We start from the raw sequence: 27,993 nt of genomic DNA on the forward strand, positions 1-27,993 counted from the left end.
CCCCGTGGTCGCGTTGATTTTTCTCTGGGTCCTCCGGGTTTTCCCCTCCACATTTAGAATTAACATCGCGCGTTTCGAGGACTGTAAGTGGCTGCAATAAATTTCAACACGATGGTAAGCCCCTTGGTTGAGTTATCATATGTGATAACCAGGTCGCTTCTAAAAAAGAGCTGTATAGCTCAGTGGGCCTTACCTGGTAAAATACAAAAAATAGTTTAATTATAGTTTTGTTTAGATCCTTTTCGTATTTGGTGCACACAAATTAAGCCCTGGTCCTGGGTTTGACGCAGACTCGATCGTGCGAGGAGCTCTCAGATCCTTGAAAGTTCTGGTCACAGTCGACCCAATCAGCTCCTCCGGCAGCCGAGGCTGCATTGGCTGGGTTACGTAGCCTGCATGCCCAGCCCATGGCACGGGTGAGCGGGTGAGTGAGTGTGAATGGGTGGTGTGGGTTGGGTGAGTGAGTGGGTGGGTGAGTGAATAGGTGGGTGGGTGAGTGTGTGTGTGTGTATCACATGGTCCCATTAATGAGCCTCTCCGGCAGGCGAGGCTGCGTTGGCTGGGTCGTGTAGTCTGCATGTCCATCCACAACATGGGGACGAAGTGGGTGGGTGAGTGAGTGGGGTGTGCGTGTGACACAGCCGATTAATGATCTCTACCGGCAGGCGAGGCTGCGTTGGCTGGGTCACGTAGCCCGCATGCCCAGCCATGCCATGGGTGAGTGGCTTTAGGGTGTGGGTGAGTGAATGGGTGAGTGAATGATGATGTGGGTGGTTATCGGGTGTCTGTGTGTGTGACACGGTCCGATTAATGATCTCTACCAGCAGGCGAGGCTGCGTTGGGGGTCACGTAGCCCGCATGCCCAGCCATGCCAGGGTGAGTGGCTTTAGTGGGTGGGTGAGTGAATGGGTGATGTGAATGATGAGTGGGTGAGAGAGTGTTTGTGTGTGTGTGTGACACGGTCCCATTAATAATGATATTCTCCGACAGGCGAGGCGCATTGGCTGGCCCACGTAGCCCGTATGCCCAGGTCATGGCATGGGTGAGTGGGTGGGTGAGGGGGTGTATGTGTGTGCGTGTTGGACGGTTTATGTTTGGTACAGTAGGGGGCACAGGTGGTGCATCAGCCAGTCATCTCGGTCATCTCGGTCAGTCGACCCGTGGCACCTGGGTCTGCCCCGTGACCTCCTACCAGCGGGCGTTCGACACTTCACGTGGCCTCAAGGTGCACATGGCCTGGCACAAGCGTCGTGGTGACGTCACCGCCACTTAGTGGCGAATGGCGGTTGTTGTTGTTTGGACGGATATGAGTTGCTGTACTGAATGTTCACAGCTGAAGTTATGCGCTTGCCAGAAGGCAGTAAGGCCGGAATCGTTGCGTAAGTCAGTAAAAAAAAAACGACACTTTTATATTTTACTTGGAGAGACGCAGATGTATGGAGACATCGATTGCACATCTATCTCGCGTAACTAACCCTTGCTTCGCTTGTGTATTTTTTATTCATTATTTATTTTACCAGGTAAGGCCCGCTGAACGATATATATCACATTTTCAGAGCGACCTTGTTGTTACAAATGACAGCTCGGCGAAGTGGGCTCATCATTATCGCGTGGAAATGTTATTGCAGCTAAACACTTTTAAACGCACGCTGTTGATTCTAAATGTGGAAGGGAAAACTTTTGAACACTTCAGAGAATTTCCAACGACACCACCAGAAAAGGCGTCGCCCTCCGGCTCTGGAGACCACCTGGAGAAGATTCGAGGCACGCGTTGACAACGATTGCGAACAAAGTGGATACTAAATTTCAATTTAAAGCTTTCGTGACTGCAGGGATTCATCTTCTTAGTTCTTTCGGTAAAGTCACGTAGAAGGGAAATAATAAAATAATAAAAATAAAACATAATAAAATACAATTCTCACGACGTTTCGGCACAACGCAAGCAGCCGTCCTCGGGTGAAGAACAGGTCTGTCGGAAAGACAGCGCTGTTTTTCCGTATTTTATTATGTTTTATTTGTATTATTTTATTATTTCCCTTCTACGTGACTTTACCGAAAGAACCAAGAAGATGAAAGTGGAGACGCTTTGACTTCTTGAAGCTATTAACATACATTTGTTATCGTGTATTATCCGTTTTTTTTAAATTAAAAACGATAGACCCATGTAAGTGTTAACATTATTTTGAAGATTCTAGATTGAAGCTTTCGTGGACTGCAATGATTCATATTCTTAGGTTTTTTTCGGTAAAGTCACGTAGGTAAAAAAACACCAAAAAGTAAAATAAAATAAAAATCACGACGTTTCGGAGGCAACACAAGCTTCCGTCTTCAGGTGGTACCGTCACAGCCACGACAGCTGTATCAAGTAAATGAGAGATTGCAGAAGCCACCACTCCGTTTATATAATGGTTGGAGGAGGTGGTAGAGCAAGGGCCGCATACTTTTATTAATATGGTAAGGTGAGGCTTAAGACTAAGAATAGACTGCATAACAAAGGCTGAGCCTTTGTTATGGAGAGGTGCGGTTTGTGACTCAACCTGTAACAGGGAGACCACCACTAGGCATGGTAAAAACTGTGATGGTTGTCTGTCAAATAAGATTGGCAAACAAGTGTAGTTAAATCTTTTTTGCATGGTTAATCACATCTTTCCAATGATTACTCAGTTTGTAACCGTCATCACGGTTGAAATTATGTCTGTGTTTGTATATTTGTATGGCTTCGGTACAAAACATTTGATGGGAGCCAGGAGGTTTGCAGAGAACCTTGGTCTCGGAAAATACAATTTCATGAGAGCCCACCGAGTTGTAGCAATGATCGGCAACGGCCGAAGAATCAGTTCTGCCGTGTTTCAGATCTGACTTGTGCTCGCGGACACGATCAGAAACATGACGTTTCGTTTCTCCAATGTAGCAATCACCACAAATGCAACTCAATTTGTAGACTCCAGGATACTGTAAGTCAGGAACGACATCCTTCACAGATGGAATCAAATCACGGATTTTATGCACTGTACTGAATCGGACTTGGATCTTATGTTTGTTTAGAATTTTGGAGATCTTTTTAGTCACGCCTGCTATGTATGGCAACGTGATAGTTTTGGTCGGAGTTTCATGTGGCTGTTTCTGTATGGTGGGAGAAACAGCTTGGCGGATAGTGCGATCAGAGTATCCGTTCATCCTGAGGGCCCGATGTACATGTCTTAATTCACCGGCCAGGTGGTGTTGGTCAGAAAGCATCCTGTACAGCAGGTGTCAGCCAATGGTCCCGATCGAACCCACGAACCTCCTGCATAGCCGGCGAGGTAGTTGTAATTTCGTACAGATTCATAGCAGCAGATTAAAGATATCGCTTAAGATGTATCATCCATTCTAGATTTGAAGCTTTCCTGATTGCAAGGATTCATACTCTTAGGGTTTTTTCGGTAAAGTCACGTAGGGAAATACATAAATAAATGATAAAAGTACATTAGTTACTGTTAGAAATTATAATATAAATAAAATAAGAAATCCATTATTTCTACCATTTAGTTATTTATTTTTATAATTTATTTGTATTTTTTTTTATTTTTATGTTTTTTTATTTTTACCCACGTGATTTTCCCGAAGAAAACCTAAAGAGTATTTATCATCCGCTCAATTGTCTGTCCGGACGCAGTGTGGCTGCCCGCTCCGTTGCCTCACCGCAGCTGACGGGAGGCACGTGGGGCGAGTGGGACAGCAGAGCGGTGAGCGTGACGCACCACCACGACCACCACCCCGACCACCGCAGGCAGCAGTAGGAGGAGCGCCGCTGCATCCTTCTCCGACCGTCGGTTTTCTTTTCCGCGGCCGCGACGCCTCCTCTGCCGGAGGAGAGCCGCACAGAGAGCATCACGGCGGAGGCGGCGGCGGTGGTGGTTTTGGTCATCGTTAAGATGGAGTGATGGCTCGTGACATCTGATGCGGTATCTATGAATGCAGACTTGACGATGCCTTGAAAAAATGCATTTTTAACACATTCTGTTTTATTGTAACAATAACAATAGGTTCAAACACAAAACAGAATCCTTTTGCAAGGAGTCATGTCGCCTGTGTTAACCACACGTACTCGTGGTGAACATGCAAACAAAAACACGCTCCGATCAATTTCGACTTAAAACTTTCGTGACTGCAGGAATTCATATTCGTTGGTTCTTTCGGTAAAGTCACGTAGATAGAAAAAAAAATTAACTCGTAAAAGCAAAGTTTTTCACTATAAATCCTTTATATGCGTGGCGTCGGTTTTATTTTATTATTCATTTCTGTTTTTCTTGAGTAAGAGTTTCATTTTTATCACATTGGTATTTTAAATTAAATATGCATTTTTTTTCCTAAAAAGTGGAAAATTTTGAAAAAAATTTTCCACGAAAATAAATTGTCACGCACAACGAGTCTGTGTGCAAAATGTCAGCTCGATTGGATCACGGGAAGTGGGTTAAAAAACGACCGAAATATTTGCACGGTCGTAAGCGCGCAAGCAAGCAAGTGAACTTAATATAAAGGATTAATAATAATAAAAAAGAAAGTGAATACAAATTAAAGAATAATATAAATAAAATGAAAACAAAAACCACGACGTTTCGATCGCAACGCAAGTAGTCATCATCAGGAAAAAGGGGTGGGGGGTTAGCCTCTAAAGGCAAACTGTTTATAAAGGTTTAGAGATGGGCGTAGCCCACGTGTGTCAGAATCATGGGTGGGGCAGCTGATGTTAATGTCGCCCACGTGTGTCAGCAGCATGGGAGGGGCAGCTGATGTTGATGTAGCCCAAGTGTGTCAGCATCATGAGCGGGGCAGCTGATGTTAATGTGGCCCACGTGTGTCAGCAGCATGGGAGGGGCAGCTGATGTTAATGTGGCCCACGTGTGTCAGCAGCATGGGCGGGGCAGCTGATGTTAATGTGGCCCACGTGTGTCAGAATCATGGGCGGGGCAGCTGATGTTAATGTGGCCCACGTGTGTCAGCAGCATGGGTGGGGCAGCTGATGTTAATGTGGCCCACGTGTGTCAGCAGCATGGGTGGGGCAGCTGATGTTAATGTCGCCCAAGTGTTCATAATCAACGTTTTTGGGTTTAGATCGCGTTATTTTTAAATGTGTCGTATCCCTCCACCACCCGACACGGCCAATCAGTAAAAAAGTGTCACGCCATTCTGGCAAATTGCCCGATGATGCTGGATGCAATTACCAGCGAAACGTCGTACTACTCAAAAAATGTAAACGTTGTGGTTTCACGCTTCAACACACCGGTGGGCTAAAGCAGTGAACTATTTGTCTTTTGTCAACGTGACACTTTTTTGCTGATTGGCCGTGTCGGGTGGTGGAGGGTTACGACACATTTATAAACAACGCGATCTAAATCCCAAAAACGTTGATTATGAATAATATTGGTTGCGAAGCCTCACACGTGTTAAATCGCCCACGTGTGTCAACAGCATGAGCGGGGCAGCTGATGTTAATGTAGCCCACGTGTGTCAGCGGCATGGGCAGGGCAGCTGATGTTAATGTAGCCCAAGTGTGTCAGCAGCATGGGCAGGGCAGCTGATGTTAATGTTGCCCATGTGTGTCAGCAGCATGGGCAGGGGCAGCTGATGTTAATGTAGCCCAAGTGTGTCAGCAGCATGGGCGGGGCAGCTGATGTTAATGTAGCCCACGTGTGTCAGCAGCATGGGCAGGGGCAGCTGATGTTAATGTAGCCCAAGTGTGTCAGCAGCATGGGCAGGGGCAGCTGATGTTAATGTAGCCCACGTGTGTCAGCAGCATGGGAGGGGCAGCTGATGTTAATGTAGCCCAAGTGTGTCAGCAGCGTGGGAGGGGCAGCTGATGTTAATGTAGCCCACGTGTGTCAGCAGCATGGGCAGGGGCAGCTGATGTTAATGTAGCCCCACGTGTGTCAGCAGCATGGGCAGGGGCAGCTGATGTTAATGTAGCCCAAGTGTGTCAGCAGCATGGGCAGGGGCAGCTGATGTTAATGTAGCCCAAGTGTGTCAGCAGCATGGGCAGGGGCAGCTGATGTTAATGTAGCCCACGTGTGTCAGCAGCATGGGCAGGGGCAGCTGATGTTAATGTAGCCCAAGTGTGTCAGCAGCATGGGCAGGGGCAGCTGATGTTAATGTAGCCCAAGTGTGTCAGCAGCATGGGCAGGGGCAGCTGATGTTAATGTAGCACAAGTGTGTCAGCAGCATGGGAGGGGCAGCTGATGTTAATGTAGCCCAAGTGTGTCAGCAGCGTGAGCGGGGCAGCTGATGTTAATGTAGCCCAAGTGTGTCAGCAGCATGGGAGGGGCAGCTGATGTTGATGTAGCCCACGTGTGTCAGCAGCGTGAGCGGGGCAGCTGATGTTAATGTAGCCCAAGTGTGTCAGCAGCATGGGAGGGGCAGCTGATGTTGATGTAGCCCACGTGTGTCAGCAGCGTGGGCAGGGCAGCTGATGTTAATGTGGCCCAAGTGTGTCAGCAGCATGAGCGGGGCAGCTGATGTTAATGTAGCCCACGTGTGTCAGCAGCGTGGGTGGGGCAGATGATGTTAATGTAGCCCAAGTGTGTCAGCAGCATGAGCGGGGCAGCTGATGTTAATGTAGCCCACGTGTGTCAGCAGCGTGGGTGGGGCAGATGATGTTAATGTAGCCCAAGTGTGTCAGCAGCATGAGCGGGGCAGCTGATGTTAATGTAGCCCACGTGTGTCAGCAGCGTGGGTGGGGCAGATGATGTTAATGTAGCCCAAGTGTGTCAGCAGCATGAGCGGGGCAGCTGATGTTAATGTAGCCCAAGTGTGTCAGCAGCATGAGCGGGGCAGCTGATGTTAATGTAGCCCACGTGTGTCAGCAGCGTGGGAGGGGCAGCTGATGTTAATGTGGCCCAAGTGTGTCAGCAGCATGGGAGGGGCAGCTGATGTTAATGTAGCCCAAGTGTGTCAGCAGCATGGGTGGGGCAGCTTATGTTAATGTAGCCCAAGTGTGTCAGCAGCATGGGCAGGGCAGCTGTTAATGTAGCCCAAGTGTGTCAGCAGCATGGGTGGGGCAGCTGATGTTAATGTAGCCCAAGCGTGTCAGCAGCGTGGGCAGGGCAGCTGATGTTAATGTTGGCCGGCAGTGGTTCTCCACCACAAGGGCCTCCTAGGCAATCATTGCACCTTGCACGTTTTGTTTCACGTGACAAACTTTGCTCAGTGGCTGTGTCGGGTGGTGGCGGGTTTAACGACACATTTATATATTTACGCGATCTCACCCAGGAAAAAAAAAACCGCCTCGATTATGTGAAATTTATATTTAATAACAATGTTAATGATTCTAGATTTGAAGTTTTCGTGACTGCAAGGATCCATACTTTTTGGGATTTTTCGGTAAAGTCACGTAGGTAAAAAATATAACATTAATTAAAAATTTAAACAAATAAATTAACGCTTAAGCGTTCGTGCTTTCGCTACGTTGTCCCCACCTGAAGAAGGACGCTTGTGTTGCGCCCGAAACGTCGTGATTTAATTTAGTTTTTTCATTTTTTTTACCTACGTGACTTTACCGAATAAACCAAAGAGAATGTTAATGATAATAAAATTCCATTCATAATTTCGCTCTTTTGATCAAGGATTTCAAAGCGCTGTACAGGACACAGCAGCAGCAGACACTCAGCAGGGACACAATTATATTACAACTTCATTTCAAGAATCAATTGACTCAATGAACTGAAAGTTTAACAAGTGAAAGCGCGTGTACAAAGATGCTCCAAAGACGCGTCTTTAAGAACAAAAAGTGTTCGCAGACTCATAGAGATCTGCGGATGCCTCGCGGTAGAGCGTCACCCACAGACCGAAGCATCGACCTGCGCATGCGGGAAGATCAACATCGCCAGATTTTAGGGGGGGGGGGGGGACCTTGTGGGTGACACGTGGGTTGCAGGCATGTCAAGGATGTTGGCTGGGGCAAGACGCCTTCACCGCTTTGTTGGGTTAACGAGAGGATTTCAAACTGGCGTTTTGTGTGAGGCTGGTAAGCCGGTGCAGGGAATCTAACGCAATAATAAGAAAACCTCCTATAGACGATACTATAATGTTTGTATTTAACCACCACCATAATTTATCCACCACCACCACCACCACCACCATTTAACCACCACCACCATTTATCCACCACCAACCACCATTTATCCACCACCACCACCATTTAACCACGACCACCATTTAACCACCACCATCACCACCATTTATCCACCACCACCACCACCACTACCATTTATCCACCACCACCATTTATCCACCACTACCATTTAACCACCACCACCACTGTGTTGGGGGCCCCCAAAACATAAAACAACTCCCACGAATCACTGTCTTTGTTTTGCCCTCTTGTAGGGAGAGCAGGAGGTGGTGGTGGTGGTTGCGGTGGTCGTGGTGGTGAGGGTGGTAGTGGCGGTGGTGGTGGCGGCGGTGGTGGTGATGGTGGTGGTGGTGAGGGTGGTGGTGGTTGCGGTGGTGGTTGCAGTGGTGGTGAGGGTGGTGGTGGCGGTGGTGGTGGCGGTGGTGGCGGTGGCAGCGGCGGTGGCGATGGTGGTGGTGGTGGTTGCGGTGGCGATGGTGGCGGTGGTGGTGGTGGTGAGGGTGGGGGTGGTGGTGGCGGTGGCGATGGCGGTGGCTGTGGCGGTGGTGGTGCCAGTGCCGGTGGTGGCGGTGGTGGTGGTGGTGGCTGTGGTGGTGGTTCTGGTTGTGGCGATGGTAACGGTGGTGGCATCGCCCGCATTCTCAGCTCCCCGCTCGCCTCACCGCGGATGCCGCCGTCCGTCTTGCGACTCGCGAGATCCGTCTCCCCGAGGCTCTTCAAGGCCACGTGTCCGTCTCGGCTGTCTCGCCGCGGGCTCCTCGCGAGCGATTCGGACCCTTCGCAGCGTCTGGAGGAAGATGGAGAGCGGCCGTGATATGTTAGCCGTGTGCCTGCTGCTGTTGCTGTTGTTGCTGTTGTTGTTGTTGTTTAGTTTTTGGGTTCTGTCACGGTTTGTTCGATGTGACGGATGGCGCTGGGTGAAGGCGAGTGATCGAACATCTTGGGTTGGTCGATTGGAAAACTACCACCACCACCAAAGCTAAAGACAAAGATCCCCCATATAGCCACCACCACCAAAGCTAAAGACAAAGATCCGCCATATAGCCACCACCACAGATAAAGACAAAGATCCCCCGTAAAGACACCACCACCACCACGGATAAAGACACAGATCCCCCATATAGCCACCACCACCAACACCACAGATAAAGACAAAGATCCCCCATATAGCCACCACCACCAACACCACAGATAAAGACAAAGATCCTCCATATAGCCATCACCACCACCACCACAGATAAAGACAAAGATCCCCCATATAGCCACCACCACCACCACAGATACAGACAAAGATCCCCCGTAAAAACACCACCACCACTGCCAGCAACAACTATTTCTCGTACGCGTCTATTTTTTCAGTCGAACTTCTTTCGCGCCGTACATCGCCAGCCGCGCTAAACAGAGGTGCAAGCGGGGGAGAGCACAACAAACTAAACACCACAACAACAACAACAGCGAGCACTTCGAAAGAAACGAGTTCGTCAATCTGGACGACGACGATTTAAAAGAGCACCACAGCTCCCGGTAGCTTCCTAACACCGGGTAAGGAAGAGAGCGTTCCAGACGGCCGCGCAACGACGCAGTGACCAGCACCGCCGCAGTTGTTCGACGGTTTAGCCAGCAGCAGCAGCAGCAGCTGATGCCGCTGCTGCTGCCAAGATGATGGTCGGAGTTGACGTGATGGTTTATAGCTCCTTGACGGGTCGTTTTTCGTTGTTATCTTGTTTGAGTTCGTTTCCTGTTTGTTTTGTTGATGATTGTTTTTTGTTGTTTGCCGTTGGTTGTTGTTTGTAGTTGTTGTTTATGTTATTTGTTGTTGTTGTTGTTTGTCTGTTGTTCTTTCGCGATGAAATGAAAGTTTTTTTTTATAACATGAAAGTTTTATGATCGATTTAAAGCTTTCGTGACTGCAGGGATTCATATTCTTGGTTCTTTCGGTAAAGTCACGTAGAAGGGAAATAATATAAAACAATAAAAATACGATATTAATATTATTTTATTATTTCCCTTCTACGTGACTTTACCGAAAGAACCAAGAATATAGTTTTATTATCGTTCTGATCATTACTAACACACAAGTCGTAGAATGTTCTTGAAGCCTGAACCGATGGGACTCGCTCGAGGGTTGATTTTGTGCGGTCAGAGTGAGACGCGATCGAGAGGTCACGATGGAGGAGGATTCTCATTCGCAAGGCCGAGTGACCTCTACTGAAACTACACTTCATTTCATATTCCATGCTCCTTTCGGTAAAGTCACGTAGCGAGAAAAAATTACAATAGAATAATAGAAATAAAGTTGAACAAGCGGTCGACCGCTTGTCTTGTGATCGAAAGGTCGTGATATTTTTGCTCACTTTATTTTTATTATTTTTATTATTTTAATGTTATTTTTTCTATCTACGTCACTTTACCGAAAGAACCATAGAATATGAATTCCTGCACTCACGAAAGTTTTAAGTCGAAACTTGATTTTATTTTACTCGGCTTAAGGGCCCCTTTGAGCTGCGACGTTGCGATCATTTTTTGTCAGACGCGACCTCCTGGCTTTAGCAAATGATCGCTCAACCGAAGTGGTGGCTTACCACCACCACCACCACCATCATTATCATCATTGTCGCGTGAAAATTGATAGCAGCATCCAAGTAACTCTGAACCTCGCGAAGTTGATTCTGCACGTGGAGGGGGGGGGGGGGGGGAACCGGAGGACCCGGAGAAAAATCCACGCGAACACGGGGAGAGAGAGACACGAAAACTCCAAATATACAGCAGCAGACGTCAGGGTCGGGATCGAACCCACGACCTCCTGTATACCAGGCGAGGTAGTTAACATCTCCTAGCCACCGTGGTGATGATGATGATGAGAGAGAGACACGCAAACTCCAAATATACAACAGCAGGCGTCAGGGTCGGGATCGAACCTACGACCTCCTGTATACCAGGCGAGGTAGTTAACATCTCCTAGCCACCGTGATGATGATGAGAGAGAGAGAGACACGCAAACTCCAAATATACAGCAGGCGTCAGGCTCGGGATGGAACCCACGACCTCCTGTGCACCAGGCGAGGTAGTTAACATCTCCTAGCCACCGTGATGATGATAATGAGAGAGAGAGACACGCAAACTCCAAATATACAGCAGGCGTCAGGCTCGGGATGGAACCCACGACCTCCTGTGCACCAGGCGAGGTAGTTAACATCTCCTAGCCACCGTGATGATGATAATGAGAGAGAGAGAGACGCAAACTCCAAATATACAGCAGCAGGTGTCAGGGTCGGGATGGAACCCACGACCTCCTGTATACCAGGCGAGGTAGTTAACATCTCCTAGCCACCGTGATGATGATGAGAGAGAGAAAGACACGCAAACTCCAAATATACAGCAGCAGGTGTCAGGGTCGGGATGGAACCCACGACCTCCTGTATACCAGGCGAGGTAGTTAACATCTCCTAGCCACCGTGATGATGAGATAGAGAGAGACACGCAAACTCCAAATATACAGCAGTAGGCGTCAGGGTCGGGATGGAACCCACGACCTCCTGTATATCAGGCGAGGTAGTTAACATCTCCTAGCCATCGCGACCCTCCTGGGTCACCCAACGTGATGGAGGCAGTCGACTCGAGTGGAGCAACAGAGCCAAGAGAAATCGGAGCACAAAGCTGTGGAATATTAATTGGAGCATCGCACACAAAGACAACGGTAATTTAAAACAAAGCGAGCGAGTGGAAATTCGTTGGCATGTGAGTGGGTGGGTGGGTGACTGGTTGGGCGAATAAGTGGGCGAGCGAGTTAGTTAGCTAGTGAGTCTTAAGTGAGCGGATGACTGAGTGGACAAGTGAGTGGCTGAAGTGAGTGAGCGGGCGATTGAGTGAGCGAGTGAGTTGGAAAAGTCGGTGCGTGGGTGGGGTTGAGTGAGTGAGCGAGCGAGCGGGCGAGTGAGCGGGCGAGTGAGCGGGTGAAGCCAGCGAGTGAGTGGGCGAGTGAGCGAGCGAGTGAGCGGGCGAGTGAGCGGGTGAGTGAGTGGGCGAGTGAGTGGGCGAGTGAGCGGGTGAAGCCAGCGAGTGAGTGGGCGAGCGAGCGAGCGGGCAAGCGAGAGAGTGAGCGTGGGAGCGTGCGGGTGAATTCAAACGCGATTGCAAGGCGACGTGGCGGACCCAGTGAGTGATGTCGACTGCCCCAGGGAAGAGCTCAACCTGTTGTCTGTCGCTAAACTCGGAGCGGTGCCTCCCGGTCGACGAGACGGACGAGTTCCACGCGCGCGCTCCTGTCGTCCTCTGTGCCTCCCGTGTGCCCGTGTCCGGGCCTGGGGGAGGAGGGGGGGTACGAGGGTTAACGAAACTTTGTGGAGCTAAAGGCGACCCAGCTTCGTTCCGTTCCGTCTCGTTTAGCGAGGTCGCGCGCTCCGCGAGGATTAAGGAGAGGGAATTTTGCATTCCGTGTGGCTTCGTCTTCTGAGCGTCGTGGGGGATTTGTCGAGAGCGTTAAGAACCGTGGGTGCCTGTGCTCACTCGCTCTCTCAGCCGGGCGCTGGGACACAAAGGTATCCCTTGTAGCCTGCGCAGCAAATTCTAGATTTGAAGCTTTCGTGACTGCAATGATTCATATTCTTAGGTTTTTTTCGGTAAAGTCACGTAGGTAAAAAAATTTAATTAATAAAAGTTAAATAAAAATAAAATAAAAATCACGACGTTTCGGAGGCAACACAAGCTTCCGTCTTCAGGTGGAACCGTCACAGCACGATAGCTGTATCAAGTGAGAGAAATGAAAATTAATAAAAGTAAAATAAAAATAAAATAAAAATCACGACGTTTCGGAGGCAACACAAGCTTCCGTCTTCAGGTGGAACCGTCACAGCACGGAAGCTTGTGTTGCCTCCGAAACGTCGTGAATTTTATTTTATTTTTATTTTACTTTTATTAATTTTAATTTTTTTACCTACGTGACTTTACCGAAAAAACCTAAGAATGTGCGCAGCGAATGTTGGGGGGCAGAAGTTCCGTTCGCGAGAAGCAGCAGCAGCAGCCACCTACGAAGGCCGCCGGTACAAAGGCACACGAGGGGGGCCTCGGCCGCGCCTTCTGCTGTCTCCCACAGCGGCGATGCTATACGCGCAGCGCCATGTACTCATTCGAGGCTGAGTAGACCTAGGGGAGGTCCCGGGGATCATGATTGAGATGATCGTCGCCGGTGTCTGTGTGTGTGTCTATGCGTCTGTGCGTGTGTGTCTGTGTGACTGTGTGACTGTGCGTGTGTGACTGTGTGTGTTGTGTCTGTGTGTGTCTGTGTGTCTGTGCGTGTGTGTCTGCGTGACTGTGCGTGTGTGTCTGTGTGTCTGTGCGTGTGTGTCTGTGTGTCTGTGCGTGTGTGTCTGTGTGACTGTGCGTGTGTGTCTGTGCGTGTGTGTCTGGGTGTCTGTGTGTGTGTGTCTGTGTGACTGTGCGTGTGTGTCTGTGTGTTGCGGGGAGCGGTGGTGTAGCGGTTAGCGCTACGCTGCGCTACGAACCCGGCGACCCTGGTTCGATTCCCACTCACGGCCAACACCGGTGACGATGATCTGAACCGGTACCTGGGCCTCCCCTAGGTCGACTCAGCCTCAAATGAGTTACCTGGTGCGGTGTGTAAACATCGCCACTGGGGAGACAAAGGCGGCCGGGCGTGGTGCTGGCCACCCACCCCTCGTGTGCCGTGCCGGCCTTCATAGGTGCTCGCTAACAGCACTTTCCCCAAACAGTCTGTCAAGGCTACACGGGGGATCTTTGTCTTTTGCATGCGTGCGTGCGCGTGTGTGGTCACGGTGATTATTTCTTCTCTTTGGGGGTGATTAGCTCACAAGCGCCGCTCCATCCAGTCGCGACTTAGCGCTGCGGCTTAAGGGCTTGAGCGGTGCGCGGTCACGTGGGGGGTGAGCGGTGCGTGGTCACGTGGGGGTGAGCGGTGCGTGGTCACGTGGGGGGCGAGCGGTGCGTGGTCACGTGGAGGGCGAGCGGTGCGTGGTCACGTGGGGGGCGAGCGGTGCGTGGTCACGTGGAGGGCGAGCGGTGCGTGGTCACGTGGGGGGCGAGTGGTGCGTGGTCACGTGGGGGGTGAGCGGTGCGTGGTCACGTGGGGGGCGAGTGGTGCGTGGTCACGTGGGGGGCGAGCGGTGCGTGGTCACGTGGGGGGCGAGCGGTGCGTGGTCACGTGGGGGTGAGCGGTGCGTGGTCACGTGGGGGGCGAGCGGTGCGTGGTCACGTGGGGGGCGAGCGGTGCGTGGTCACGTGGGGGGCGAGCGGTGCGTGGTCACGTGGAGGGCGAGCGGTGCGTGGTCACGTGGGGGGCGAGTGGTGCGTGGTCACGTGGGGGGCGAGCGGTGCGTGGTCACGTGGGGGGCGAGCGGTGCGTGGTCACGTGGGGGGCGAGCGAGGGATTTGGAGTCGTCCCGCGCCGGGCGCTGAAGCCGCGTGAGCATCTCGAGAGGGGCCTCACGTGACCCCGCAGCAGTGTACGGAACGGCGTCGCCGCCCTACCCGATACCCGGCCGGGTACGGGTACGGTACGGGTACCCGATTGCGACCTCTGGGATGAAGCCATGTTGCAGGCGCGGGTGGGTTGATTCTAGGAACTTGAATTGTGAGAAGAGTCAAGACGTTGGGAAATGAGTGACAAACGGTGACTCACCAGTGACTCACGGCCTACCCGTACCCGGCCGCACCAGGGTCGCAAACGGGTACCCGTACCCGTACCTGGCCGGGTACGGGTAGCCGGGTATCGGATAGGGTACGGGTATCGGGTACCCGGTTGCGAACTTTGCCCTCTGGGAGTGGGAGATGCCCTGTCTGGGGGTTGCGAGGCATGGGCAGATTTCTTTTTTGGAAGCTAAATCATCGCAACCGCAAAACAAAGTAAGTCACAACTTGCTTTGTTTAATCAAACCCGATGTAGGTATTAACATTCTACATTTTGTTAACGTTTGAAAACCCAAGGTTTGCAAGGCTGCAGTAAAAAAGTCTAAGAACCACTGGTGTAGTGTATAGTGTAGTGTAATGTAGTGTATAGTGTAGTGCATTATATTGTATAGTAGTATAGTGTATAGTATCGTGTAAAGTGTAGTGTATAGTGTAGTGTGTAATAGAGTGTATAGTGTAGTGTATTGCAGTGTATAGTAGTGTAGTGTATGGTGTAGTGTGTAATGTAGTGTATATTGTAGTGTATAGTGTAGTGTGTAATGTAGTGTATAGTGTTGTGTATTGTAGTGTATAGTGTAGTGTATGATAGTGTAGTGTATAGTGTAGTGTTTCGTGTAGTGTGTAATGTAGTGTATAGTGTAGTGTATTGTAGTGTATAGTAGTGTAGTGTATGGTGTAGTGTATAGTGTATTGTGTAATGTAGTGTATTGAAGTGTATAGTAGTGTAGTGTATGGTGTCGTGTATAGTGTAGCGTATAGTGTAGTGTATAGTGTAGTGTTTAATGTAATATATAGTGTAGTGTATAGTGTCGAGTATATTGTAGTGTAAAGTGTATTGTATAGCAGTGTAGGAGTGTAATGTAAAGTTGTTTATTGTGTAGTGTATATTAGTGTCGTGTATAGTAGTGTAGTGTGAAATGTAGTGTATAGTAGTGTCGTGTATAGTGTAGTGTATATTGTAGTGTGTAATGTAGTGTATAGGAGTGTAGTGTAAAGTAGTGTATTGTGTAGTGTATATTAGTGTAGTGTATCGTAGTGTAGTGTATAGTGTAGTGTATTGTATTGCAGTGTATAGTAGTGTAGTGTATGGTGTGGTGTATAGTGTAGTGTAAAGTTTAGTGTATAGTGTAGTGTATGATGTAGTGTATAGTGTAGTGTAAAGTGGCATGTATAGTGTAAAGTGTAGTGTATAGTGTAGTATGTAATGTAGTGTATAGTGTAGTGTAAAGTGTAGTGTATAGTGTAGTGTATAGTGTAGTGTATTGTGTAGTGTAAAGTGTAGTGTATAGTGGTGTGTATTTGACTGTAGTGTAAAGTATTGTGTAGTGTATATTAGTGTACTGTATAGTAGTGTAGTGTCAAGTGTAGTGTATAGTAGTGTAGTGTATGGTGTGGTGTATATTGTAGTGTAAATTTGAATATATAGTGTAGTGTGTAATGTAGTGTATAGTGTAGTGTATTGTAGTGTAAAGTAGTGTAGTGTATGGTGTATTGTATAGGGTAGTGTAAAGTGGCGTGTATAGTGTATAGTCTAGTGTATAGCAGTGTAGTGTGTAATGTAGTGTATAGTAGTGTAGTCTATAGTGCAGTGTATAGTGTATAGTGTAGTTTATTGTATTTCAGTGTATAGTAGTGTAGTGTATGGTGTGGTGTATAGTGTAGTGTAAAGTTTAGTGTATAGTGTAGTGTGTAATGTAGTGTATAGTGTAGTATGTAATGTAGTGCATAGTGTAGTGTAAAGTGTAGTGTATAGTGTGTAATGTAGTGTATAGTGTAGTGTATAGTAGTGTAGTGTGTAATGTAGTGTATAGTGTAGTGTAAAGTGTAAAGTGTAGTGTATAGTGTAGTGTATAGTGTCGTGTAAAGTGTAGTGTATAGCAGTATAGTGTAGTGTACAGTGTAGTGTATCGTGGTGTATAGTGTAGTATGTAATGTATAGTGTAGTGTAAAGTGTAATGTATAGTGTAGTGTATAGTGTAGTGTGTAATGTAGTGTATAGTGTAGTATGTAATGTAGTGCATAGTGTAGTGTAAAGTGTAGTGTATAGTGTATAATGTAGTGTATAGTGTAGTGTTTAGTAGTGTAGTGTAAAGTGTAGTGTATAGTGTAGTGTATAGTAGTGTAGTGTAAAGTGTAGTGTATAGTGTAGTGTATAGTGTAGTGTATAGTGTAGTGTATAGTGTAGTGTATAGTAGTGTAGTGTAAAGTGTAGTGTATAATGTAGTGTATAGTGTAGTGTATAGTGTAGTGTATAGTGTAGTGTGTAATGTAGTGTATAGTGTAGTATGTAATGTAGTGCATAGTGTAGTGTAAAGTGTAGTGTATAGTGTGTAATGTAGTGTATAGTGTAGTGTATAGTAGTGTAGTGTAAAGTGTAGTGTAAAGTGTAGTGTAAAGTGTAGTGTAAAGTGTAGTGTATAGTGTAGTGTATAGTGTAGTATGTAATGTATAGTGTAGTGTATAGTAGTGTAGTGTGCAATGTAGTGTATAGTATAGTATGTAATGTAGTGCATAGTGTAGTGTATAGTGTAGTGTGTAGTGTGCAATGTAGTGTATAGTGTAGTGTGTAATGTAGTGTATAGTGTAGTATGTAATGTAGTGCATAGTGTAGTGTAAAGTGTAGTGTATAGTGTGTAATGTAGTGTATAGTGTAGTGTATAGTAGTGTAGTGTGCAATGTAGTGTATAGTGTAGTGTAAAGTGTAGTGCATAGTGTGTAATGTAGTGTATAGTGTAGTGTATACTAGTGTAGTGTGTAATGTATGTATAGTGTAGTGTAAAGTGTAGTGTATAGTGTAGTGTATAGTGTCGTGTAAAGTGTAGTGTATAGTGTAGTGTATCGTGGTGTATAGTGTATAGTGTAGTGTATAGTGTAGTGTATCGTGGTGTATAGTGTAGTATGTAATGTATAGTGTAGTGTATAGTGTAGTGCAGTGGTTCTCAACCTGGGGTGCACGCGACCCGCTGGGGGTGCGAGATGCCCTTTCTGGATGTTGCGAGACATGGGCAGATTTTTTTTGGCAGGTAAATCATCGAAAGCGCGGATTAACCACGGACGCGTAAGTTACAAAAGCTTCAGCAAACCCCACGTAGTTATTAACATTCTACATTCTTGTTAACAGTTAAGAACCAGAGGCGTGCAGGGCTGCATTGCTCGAGTAACATACATACACCATCCTACATATCTCAACTTGCTACACCTGAATTTATTTGTGGTTGGTGGTGGCGGGGGTGAATCGTGGCGGTGGGTGGATTGGTGGGTGGTGGGTGCGTGGGTTGGTGGGTGGGTTAGTGGGTGGGTTGGTGGGTGGGTGCGATGGTGGGTGGGTTACTAGGTAGGGTGGTGGGTTGGTTGGTGGGTGGGTTAATGGGTGGGATGGTGGGTGGGTTGGTGCGTTGTTTGGTGGGTTGGTGAGTGTGTGGGTTGGTGCGTGGGTTGGTGGGTGTGTGGGTTGGTGCGTGGGTTGGTGGGTGTGTGGGTTGGTGCGTGGGTTGGTGGGTTGGTGCGTGGGTTGGTGGGTGTGTGGGCTAGTGCGTGGGTTGGTGGGTGGGTTGGTGGGTTGGTGGGTTGGTGCGTGGGTTGGTGGGTGTGTGGGTTAGTGCGTGGGTTGGTGGGTGGGTTGGTGTGTGGGTGCGTGGGTTGGTGGGTGGGTTGGTGGGTGCGTGGGTTGGTGAGTGGGTTGGTGGGTGGGTGGGTGCGTGGGTTAGTGGGTGGGTTAGTGGGTGGGTTGGTGGGTGCGTGGGTTGGTGGGTAGGTTGGTGGGTGCGTGGGTTGGTGGGTGGGTTGGTGGGTGCGTGGGTTGGTGAGTGGGTTGGTGGGTGGGTGCGTGGGTTAGTGGGTGGGTTAGTGGGTGGGTTGGTGGGTGCGTGGGTTGGTGGGTGGGTTGGTGGGTGCGTGGGTTGGTGAGTGGGTTGGTCGGTGGGTGGGTGCGTGGGTTAGTGGGTGGGTTAGTGGGTGGGTTGGTGGGTGGGATGGTGGGTGGTTTGGTGGGTAAGTGCGTGGGTTGGTGGGTGGGTTGATGGGTTGGTGTGTGGGTGCGTGGGTTGGTGGGTGGGTTGGTGCGTTGGTGTGTGGGTTGGTGGGTGGTGATGCGTTCCACGAATTCAAACCGAGCCCCACTCTCAGACGCGTCCTTCTCACGACCTTTGCTGATCTCGCCAAGTGGCTATAAACCATCACGCCAACTCCGGCCATCATCCTGGCAGCAGCAGCAGCAGCATCAGCAGCAGCATCAGCAGCAGCATCAGCAGCAGCATCAGCAGCAGCATCAGCAGCAGCATCAGCTGCTGCTACTGCTGGCGAAACCGTCGAACAACGAAGGCGGTGGCGGTGCTGGTCACCGCGTTGTCGCGCGGCGCTCTCGGACGCGCTTCTGCGGCCGTCTGGAACGCTCTCTTACTTACCGATGTTAAGAAGCCACCGGGAGCTGTGGTGCAGTTTTAAATCGTCGTCGTCCAGATTGACAAACTCGTTTCTGTAAAAGTGCTCGTTGTTGTTGTTGTGGTGTGTAGTTTGTTGTGCTCTCCCCCGCACCTCTGATTAGCGCAGTTTGCTGCGTACGGTGCGAAAATTCAACATACAGTATATACATACACACAACATACACACACACACACGGCATACATACACACAGCAAACGTCAGGGTCGGGATCGAACCCACGACCTCCTGTATACCAGGCGAGGTAGTTAACATCTCCTAGCCACCGTGATGATGGTGATGAGAGAGAGACACGCAAACTCCAAATATACAACAGCAGGCGTCAGGGTTGGGATCGCACCCACGACCTCCTGTATACCAGGCGAGGTAGTCAACATCTCCTAGCCACCGTGATGATGATGAGAGAGAGACACGCAAACTCCAAATATACAGCAGCAGGCGTCAGGGTTGGGATCGAACCCACGACCTCCTGTATACCAGGCGAGGTAGTTAACATCTCCTAGTCACCGTGATGATGGTGATGAGAGAGAGAGACACGCAAACTCCAAATATACAGAGGCAGGCGTCAGGGTTGGGATCGAACCCACGACCTCCTGTATACCAGGCGAGGTAGTTAACATCTCCTAGTCACCGTGATGATGGTGATGAGAGAGAGAGACACGCAAACTCCAAATATACAGAGGCAGGCGTCAGGGTCGGGATCGAACTCACACCAGGCGAGGTAGGTAACATCTCCTAGCCACGGCGAAACGCTTCGCCGTTCGAGCGCTTGATCGCATTTCGTTCCTGCGCCCACGTGACCGACCCCGCTTAACCTACCCCACGTGACCTACCCCGAGCGGTTTTTAGGCGCGGTTACGTAACCGGCTCCGTTCGTTGTTCTGAAGGGTGGCTGAAAAACAACACACACACACACTAACAAACAAGCAACTCGAAAATGCTAAAGCGAGGATTTTTGCGAAGAGGCCGGTCCGTTGTGGCGTGGGAGCTTAGGAGCGGCGGGGTTAAGACCGACTCCCCGGGGGGGGGGGGGCCGGGCCGTGGGTAACTCTTCGTGCAGCACGAGACGGCTGGACCAGCGTGGCAAGAGACGGTCTGAGTAGCCCGCCGGGAATGCCTCGGGGTATTTTGGAGGACCCCTTCCGGGCTAAGCGATTGCAGGGGTTGCGCCTTTACCCATTTGTCCCCCTTACGACCGCAGAACTACTACGGTGGTCTAGGGGCCGTCCATAAATGACGTCATTTACGCCCCCCCCCCCCCCTTCTCTTCCTTCTCCTCTTCTTCCTTGATATTCGTATTTGTCTTCACCTTCGCGTTGTGCAGTGCTCGGGCAAGCGCACGCACACAAGTCGCGAATTCATTCGCATGTCGTCCACCCGGCACGCCACTCGCTCGCTCTCTCGCAAAAACTCTACCTTAAGGTTTCATTTTTATAGTTTCGAACTTACGAAATGGGCTTTCTATCTCGCTCCCTCTCTCTCTCTCTCACAAGCGCCATGACCTCGCCAACTTCGCCTGTGCTCAGGCGAAGATGACGGTGGTACAGAACGAGGAAAAAGATGCTGCAAGGTGACACTGACGGCTGCTCTGTGCTGCTTCCAGTGTTCAGAGACCTGCTCAAGGCGCGGCTCCGGCTGGAGCACGCCATGTACCACACACATGTCGGTGATGTGTCTCTGTCTCTCTCTCTGTGTCTCTGGCTCTCTCTGTGTCTCTGTCTCTCTCTGTGTGTCTCTGTCTCTCTCTGTGTCTCTGTCTCTCTCTGCTCAAGGCGCGGCTCCGGCTGGAGCACGCCACGTGACACACACGTGCCGGTGATGTGTCTCTGTCTCTCTCTCTGTGTCTCTGTCTCTCTCTGTGTCTCTGTCTCTCTCTGTGTGTCTCTGTCTCTCTCTGTGTCTGTCTCTCTCTGCTCAAGGCGCGGCTCCGGCTGGAGCACGCCACGTGACACACACGTGCCGGTGATGTGCAGCGCGTCTTCTTCGAGCGCTGGGGAGCCGGACAAGCCCCTCTCTGCAGCAGCGTGGACGGCACCTCGTGGTGTTCACCTTCTGCAGCGCTCGCTCGTCACCGTGGCGTGCGCGATGACCACCACCACCACGTGACTTTTCTTTCGTGTTGTGCGCGGTGCTTTTAGCGCCACAGCGCGTGGATTCATAGCGTTTGTTTGTTTGTTTGCTGGTGACTTTGTGTGTATTTCATATCGGAATCGCCTCCAGTGCTGTTGCTGCTGGCGGCAATAAAAGTGGTTTAAAAGTCAAGTCTCTTCTCACTCTCTGCTCTCTCTCTCTAAGCCCGAGTTCACAGCCTGCGCCTATGAACAGCACCGCTGTGTAAAGCGTGGGGATTGTGGGGGGGGGGGGAGCGGTGGCGCAGCGGTTAGCGCGCTGCGCTACGAACCCGGCAATTCGATTCCCACTCACGCCCAACACCGGTGACGATTATCTGATCCGGTCCTGAGCCTCCCCTAGGTCGACTCAGTGTGTAAACATCGCCACTCGGGGAGACAAAGGCGGTCGGGTGTGGGGCTGGCCACACCCACCCACCCCCACCCCCCCAACACCCCCCCCCACCCCAACCTCCCCAAACCCTCCCACCCTGCTACCCCCACCCCAAGCCCACCCCACCCCCACCCTCACCTTTCCACCCCCACCTCCCCCACCCCCACACCCCCCACCTCCACTTCCCCCCACCTCCCTCACCTCACCCACACCCTCACTTTCCCCCCCCACCACCCCCACCTCCCCCACCCCCACCCCCACCTCACCCCCCACCCCCATCTCACCCCCCACCTCCACCACCTCCAACCCCACATCCACCCACCCCACCCCACCCATACCCCCCCGACATGTGTGGTCATTGTGGATCGTTCATCGATATTGATCGCATCGATTCCCGCTGCGGTCGATCCATTATTAATGAACAATCAAAGACACCGCTGTTGAATCGCACTTTCCTTGTGGGTTCACCTCCGCGCCGATGTTACTGGCCACGCCTCCTTCCCCCCCCTTCATTTGATTGGCTAATATCAGCTGATATATTAGTGGCATTTTCTGTTACCGAATCCACACACAACAACAACAACAAACACCCCCATCGTGTTCTTAAACTAATGACTATGTTTGTATCTAAGTTGGCTCCGTTTTCAGACGATAGCTCAACCAAGTTGCTTGCCATCATCATCATGTGGACATTTGTAGTAGCTAAATAACTCTAAACAGCGTGATGTTGATTCCAAATGTGGAGGGAAAAAGCGGAGGAACCCGAGAAAAATCCACGCGGCCACGGAGAGAGAGAGACGCAGACTCCAAATATACAGCAGCAGGCGTCAGGGTCGGGATCCAACCCACGACCTCCTGTGTGCCATGCAAGGTAGTTAACATCTCCTAGTCACCTTCTGGTGCTGACTCTAAGAGGCTCCACTGCACTCATTAAGGAAGAGCCACCCTGAGCCGCATAGCAATCCCAAGTGTTTTTGGCCTACTCTTCCAAGGCGCAGCCCCGCAAGTGCTCTCTCTCGCGCCAACTGCTGGCTGGCCGGTGCAAGGTGGAGGTAGGAGAAGGGGGTGGTGGTGGTGGTGGTCGTGGGGGGTGGAGACTCCGCTGGACAGGCCGAGTAATAAAGTAGCTCTCTCTCTCTCTGTCTCTCTCTCTTCATGGGTCACGCAATGATGACCCCGGGGCTCCTGCGACAAAGACGAAAGCATCAAATCTAGAATTAACACCCTCTACGGGGAAGAATTCCACCTATCTGTTAGAATTTTTAACAGACAACGAGACAAGAAGTCACAGCTTCTCGAGACGCTGGCCTTCCTCAAGAGATGCCGCGATGACAAGGTAATACCCATCGCTTTCACACTCACATCTGCTGCTGTGTCCTCACCGAACTCTAAACAGATTTTATTGATTGTCAGCCAACACTGGTAAAAAAACAACATGGGCATTTTCGTTCTCTTCTATCATGTGCACCAACAGGGGCTTGTGCACAAACACGTACACGTCTACGTACACCACGTGCTCTCTTTTAGCCCCCCCTCCCAATACGTTCCATTCATTGGCTACCACATTCTGATAAGCTCCCCCCCCCCTCCTCACCCCCTTAACTTGTATTTAAGAGCTTGCATCTTGGAATCCCTGCCTCACTTGATGCAGCAAATCTGGCTGTGACGGTCCCACCTGATGACGGAGACTTGTGTTGCCTCGGAAACGTCGTGATTTTTATTACTTTATTTTTTATTAATTTTAATTTCATTTTTTACCTACTTGGTGACTTTACCGAAAAAACTAAGAGTAAATACGAAGTTCCCCATGCCACGTGGCCCCTCTTGACCGTTGTGGCGGGCGCTGTTAGCGAGCGGCGCCTGTGAAGGCGGGTCACGGCACACGAGCGGGTGGTGTGGCCTCGCCAGAAACACCCGACCGCCTTTGTCTCTCTCTCTCCCTATATTGCTCGCGAAAGCCTACGTGGTAAATTAACCTCGTAATTAAGGTGCAGGGTCTGTGACAAAAAGTAAGTGAAACCCTGGTTTCATTAGCTCAATCGAGGGAATAATTCGAATCGGGTGTTTAAATAATGATGCAGATCTTCGGGGTGAGTTGGGGAGGCCCCCGACCCCAGAAAAAGATCAGAAACTTCGTGAGTTTGGTCTTCAGCATACAGCCAGGTGCGATCAAATTACCTCTCTGAGGACCTCAGGAACATCAGTCCGGAGGGGCTCACAAAAAATGTCTAATGACCCTCATGCACTCTCATGCTCACAGGCCCTTTGGATTACACCCGTTGGGTTGCACTCCCTCGTCCAGGAGGCAGCTCTTCTTATCCTTCCTTTCTACAGTTATATTGCTAATTTCTCACGTTAACTTCGTGCTAATCCCTCACGTTAACACGGCCACTTCAGTGCCCTCTAATCTTTCACATTAACATCATGCTAATCTCTCACATTAACATCATGCTAATCCCTCACATTAACATAGCCACTTCCGTGTCATCTAATTTCTCACATTAACATCATGCTAATCTCTCACATTAACATGGCCACTTCAGTGCCCTCTAATCTCTCACATTAACATCATGCTAATCCCTCACGTTAACATAGCCACCTCCGTGCTCTCTAAGTCCTCACATTAACATCATGCTAATCTCTCACATTAACATAGCCACTTCAGTGCCCTCTAATCTCCCACATTAACATCATGCTAATACCTCACATTAACATAGCCACTTCCGTGCCATCTAATTTATCACATTAACATCATGCTAATCCCTCACATTAACATAGCCACTTCCGTGCCCTCTAATCTCTCACATTAACATCATGCTAATCCCTCACATTAACACGGCCACTTCAGTGCCATCTAATTTCTCACATTAACATCATGCTAATCTCTCACATTGACATCACCAGCCTCGGCCACTTCTTTAGGACCCTTGAGCTACACCCATTTAAAACCCTTTACAGCAGTCTGCCTCGGCAGCAGTACCATGCTTTCCCACCTGATGACGGACGCTTGTGTTGCGCCCGAAACGTCGTGATTTATTTTATTTTATACCTACGTGACTTTACCCAAAGGACCAAAGAGTATAATGTCCAAGGATCTGGGGCTCCACCAATCGACTGTCAGATAGACTACAAACATCACTTGCCTCAACAGTCTGTTAAAGTTACGGGGATCTTCGTCTTTTGCTTTGTCTCTGTGTGTGTGTGTACACGCGCCTGTGTGTGGGGAGCGGTGGCGCAGCGGTTAGCGCTACGCTGCACTACGAGCCCGGCGATCCGGGTCCGATTCCCGCTCACGGCCAACACCAGTGACGATTATCTGAACCGGTCCCGGGCCTCCCCTCGGTCGACTCAGCCTCAAATGAGTACCTGGTGCAGTGTGTAAACATCGCCACTGTGGAGACAAAGGCGGTCGGGCGTGGTGCTGGCCACCCACCCCCTCGTGTACCGTTCCGGCCTTCATAGGTGCTCGCTAACAGCACTTGCCCGTACAGTCTGTCAAGGCTATACGGGGGATCTTTGTCTTTGTACACGCCTGAGTGTGTGTCCACGTGTCGCCTGCTACAAGACCGCCCCATCCGCTCACTGAACGCGACCGCCCTTTCACAGGTGCTGCTCGCTAACAGCAGCACGTGACCCCTACGAGCCCGTTCAAGAAGAAGAATAAGAAGACTTTAAACAAAAAACCGCTCTGTGAGGGAGAGCTCTTTCGCCTTCGTCCGAGGTGCCCGGTGCTATGATTTGCGTGACCCCCGTCGCCTGAACAGTGCACAGGAACGACCGCCCTGACACCCACCTCCGACAGCTGCGCCATGACGAGGAGAGATAGTCGAGTCGGTCACGTGGCCTCATCACGCGGCTCAGTCGACTGCAATCCGCGGGGGGGCTAGGGGGGTAGGGGGGGCTAGGGCGGGGGGCACTTACCGGCTGCATCATCAGCACCCAGCCCCTAGGAGCCATCCATAAATGACGTCACGCGATTTTTGACGATTTTTGACCCCCCCCCCCAACCCCGTCACACGGCGTCACGACAAGTCAGACCCCCTCCCCTCAAATATGACGTCACAAAGCTCTGCCCCCCCTCTCCCCCAAAACCATATTTCCATTTTTTAAATAAAACATGTCTTCAAATCGCTTTATCATCAGCACCCAGCCCCTAGGAGCCGTCCATAAATGACGTCACGCGATTTTTGACGATTTTTGACCCCCCCCCCACCCCTCGTCACACGGCGTCACGACAAGTCAGACCCCCCCCCTCAAATATGACGTCACAAAGCTCTGCCCCCCCCCCCCAAAACCAATAAAAAATGCTTCAAATCGCTTTAAACTATTGGCATTGTAGTGCGTGTTTAATGTGGCGCTGCACTCTGATGTTGTAGGAGTGTTGTTATAACAATTTGTGTTATAACAATTCTATATTTATTTAAAGTTGCGCATTTTGATGTGACGTCACATTTCTCAAACCCCCCTCTCTGCCCCTCGTCACACATCGTCACAAATGTTTGACCCCCCCCCCCCAGGTACGTGACGTCATTTATGGACGGCCCCATACCCGCACGAGAGCACGAAGTATCCCAGGGGGGACGACACCCGGCGTGCCGAGTTCGAGTCCCGTTCAGGGTCCTGGGCCTCCCCTAGGTGGACTCAGCCTCGAAATGAGTTAACTGGCGCTGTGTGGTGGGGACCGTCCATAAATGACGTCACGCACCTAGGGGGGGGGTTAGACATTTGTGACGATGTGTGACGAGGGGGGGGGGGTTGAGAAATGTGACGTCACATCAAAATGCGCAACTTTAAATAAATATAGACGACACGTTCTACTTAATTAAATAGACTTTTTAATAAATGTTTTGTCCTACAACACCAGAGTGCAGCGCCACATTAAATACGCACTACAATGACAATAGTTTAAAGCGATTTGAAGCATGTTTTATTTTGGGGGGGGGGCAGAGCTTTGTGACTTCATATTTGAGGGGGGGGTCTGACTTTTTGTGGCGTCGTGTGACGAGGGGGGGGAGGGGGGGTCAACAATCATCCAAAATCGCGTGACGTCATTTATGGACGGCCCCGTGTGTAAACATCGTCACTGGGGAGACAAAGGCGGCCGGGCGTGGTGCTGGCCACCCACCTCCCTCGTGTGTCGTGCCGGCCTTCGTAGGTGCTACTCGCTAAGAGCAACTTGCCCCAACGGTCTGTTAAAGCTACACGGGGGACTTTTGTCTGTGTACACGCGTGTGTGTGTGCACGTGTGTCTTTTTGTTTGGTTTGTGTGTACGCCTGTGTGAGTACGCGTGCGTGTGTGTGTGAGAGTACGCGTGTGTGTGTGAGTACGTGTGTGAGTGTGAGTACGTGTGTGTGTGAGTACATGTGTGTGAGTGTGAGTACGCGCGTGTGTGTGTGGGTACAAGTGTGTGTGGGTACGCCTGTGTGTGAGTACTTGTGTGTGTGTAAGTATGCGCGTGTGTGTGTGTGGGGGTACGCGTGTGTGTGTGTGGGTACGCGTGTGTGTGTGTGTGGGTACGCGTGTGTGTGTGTGTGTGAGTACGTGTGTGTGTGTGAGTACGCGTTTATGTGTGTGAGTACGTGTGTGTGTATGTGAGTACGTGTGTGTGTGTGGGTACGTGTGTGTGTGTGTGGGTACGCGTGTGTGTGTGTGTGTGAGTACGTGTGTGTGTGTGAGTACGCGTTTATGTGTGTGAGTACGTGTGTGTGTATGTGAGTACGTGTGTGTGTGTGGGTACGTGTGTGTGTGTGTGGGTACGCGTGTGTTTGTGTGTGTGAGTACGCGCGTGTGTGTGTGGGTACGCGTGTGTGAGTACGCGTGTGTGTGTAAGTACGCGCGTGTGTGTGTGAGTACGTGTGTGAGTGTACGTGCGTGTGTGTGTGTGTGAGTACGTGCGTGTGTGTGTGTGGGTACGCGCGTGTGTGTGTGTGAGTACGTGCGTGTGTGTGTGTGTGAGTACGTGCGTGTGTGTGTGTGGGTACGCGCGTGTGTGTGGGGGGGAGCGGTAGTGTAGCAGTTAGTGCGCTGCGCTATGAACCTGGCGACCCGAGTTCGATTCCCGCTCACGGCCTACAACACCAGTGACGATTATCTGAACCGGTCCTGGGCCTCCCCTAGGTCGACTCAGCCTCAAATGAGTACCTGGTGCGATGTGTAAACATCGCCACTGGGGAGACAAAGGCGGCCGGGCTTGGTGTTGGCCACCCACGCCCTCGTGTGCCGTGCCGGCCTTCATAGGTGCTCGCAAATAGGACTTGCCCATACAGTTGTACCGTATTGGG

The 27,993-nt window shown here is 50.3% G+C and overlaps 1 long non-coding RNA gene across 1 annotated transcript; it reads right to left on the bottom strand.

The window, feature by feature from the left end:
• Window positions 1-3,712: 3,712 nt before the first annotated feature.
• Window positions 3,713-12,399, bottom strand: LOC133357002 (uncharacterized). The gene is made up of 3 exons (XR_009756921.1): window positions 12,299-12,399; window positions 8,770-8,894; window positions 3,713-3,842 (listed from the first exon to the last, which is right to left on the bottom strand). It is a non-coding gene; the product is annotated as an uncharacterized LOC133357002 (long non-coding RNA).
• Window positions 12,400-27,993: the final 15,594 nt, after the last annotated feature.

The sequence above is a fragment of the Lethenteron reissneri genome, chromosome 56 (assembly GCF_015708825.2).
Source record: "Lethenteron reissneri isolate LAM-NWPU_2019-01 chromosome 56, ASM1570882v1, whole genome shotgun sequence".
Taxonomy (NCBI): domain Eukaryota; kingdom Metazoa; phylum Chordata; class Hyperoartia; order Petromyzontiformes; family Petromyzontidae; genus Lethenteron; species Lethenteron reissneri.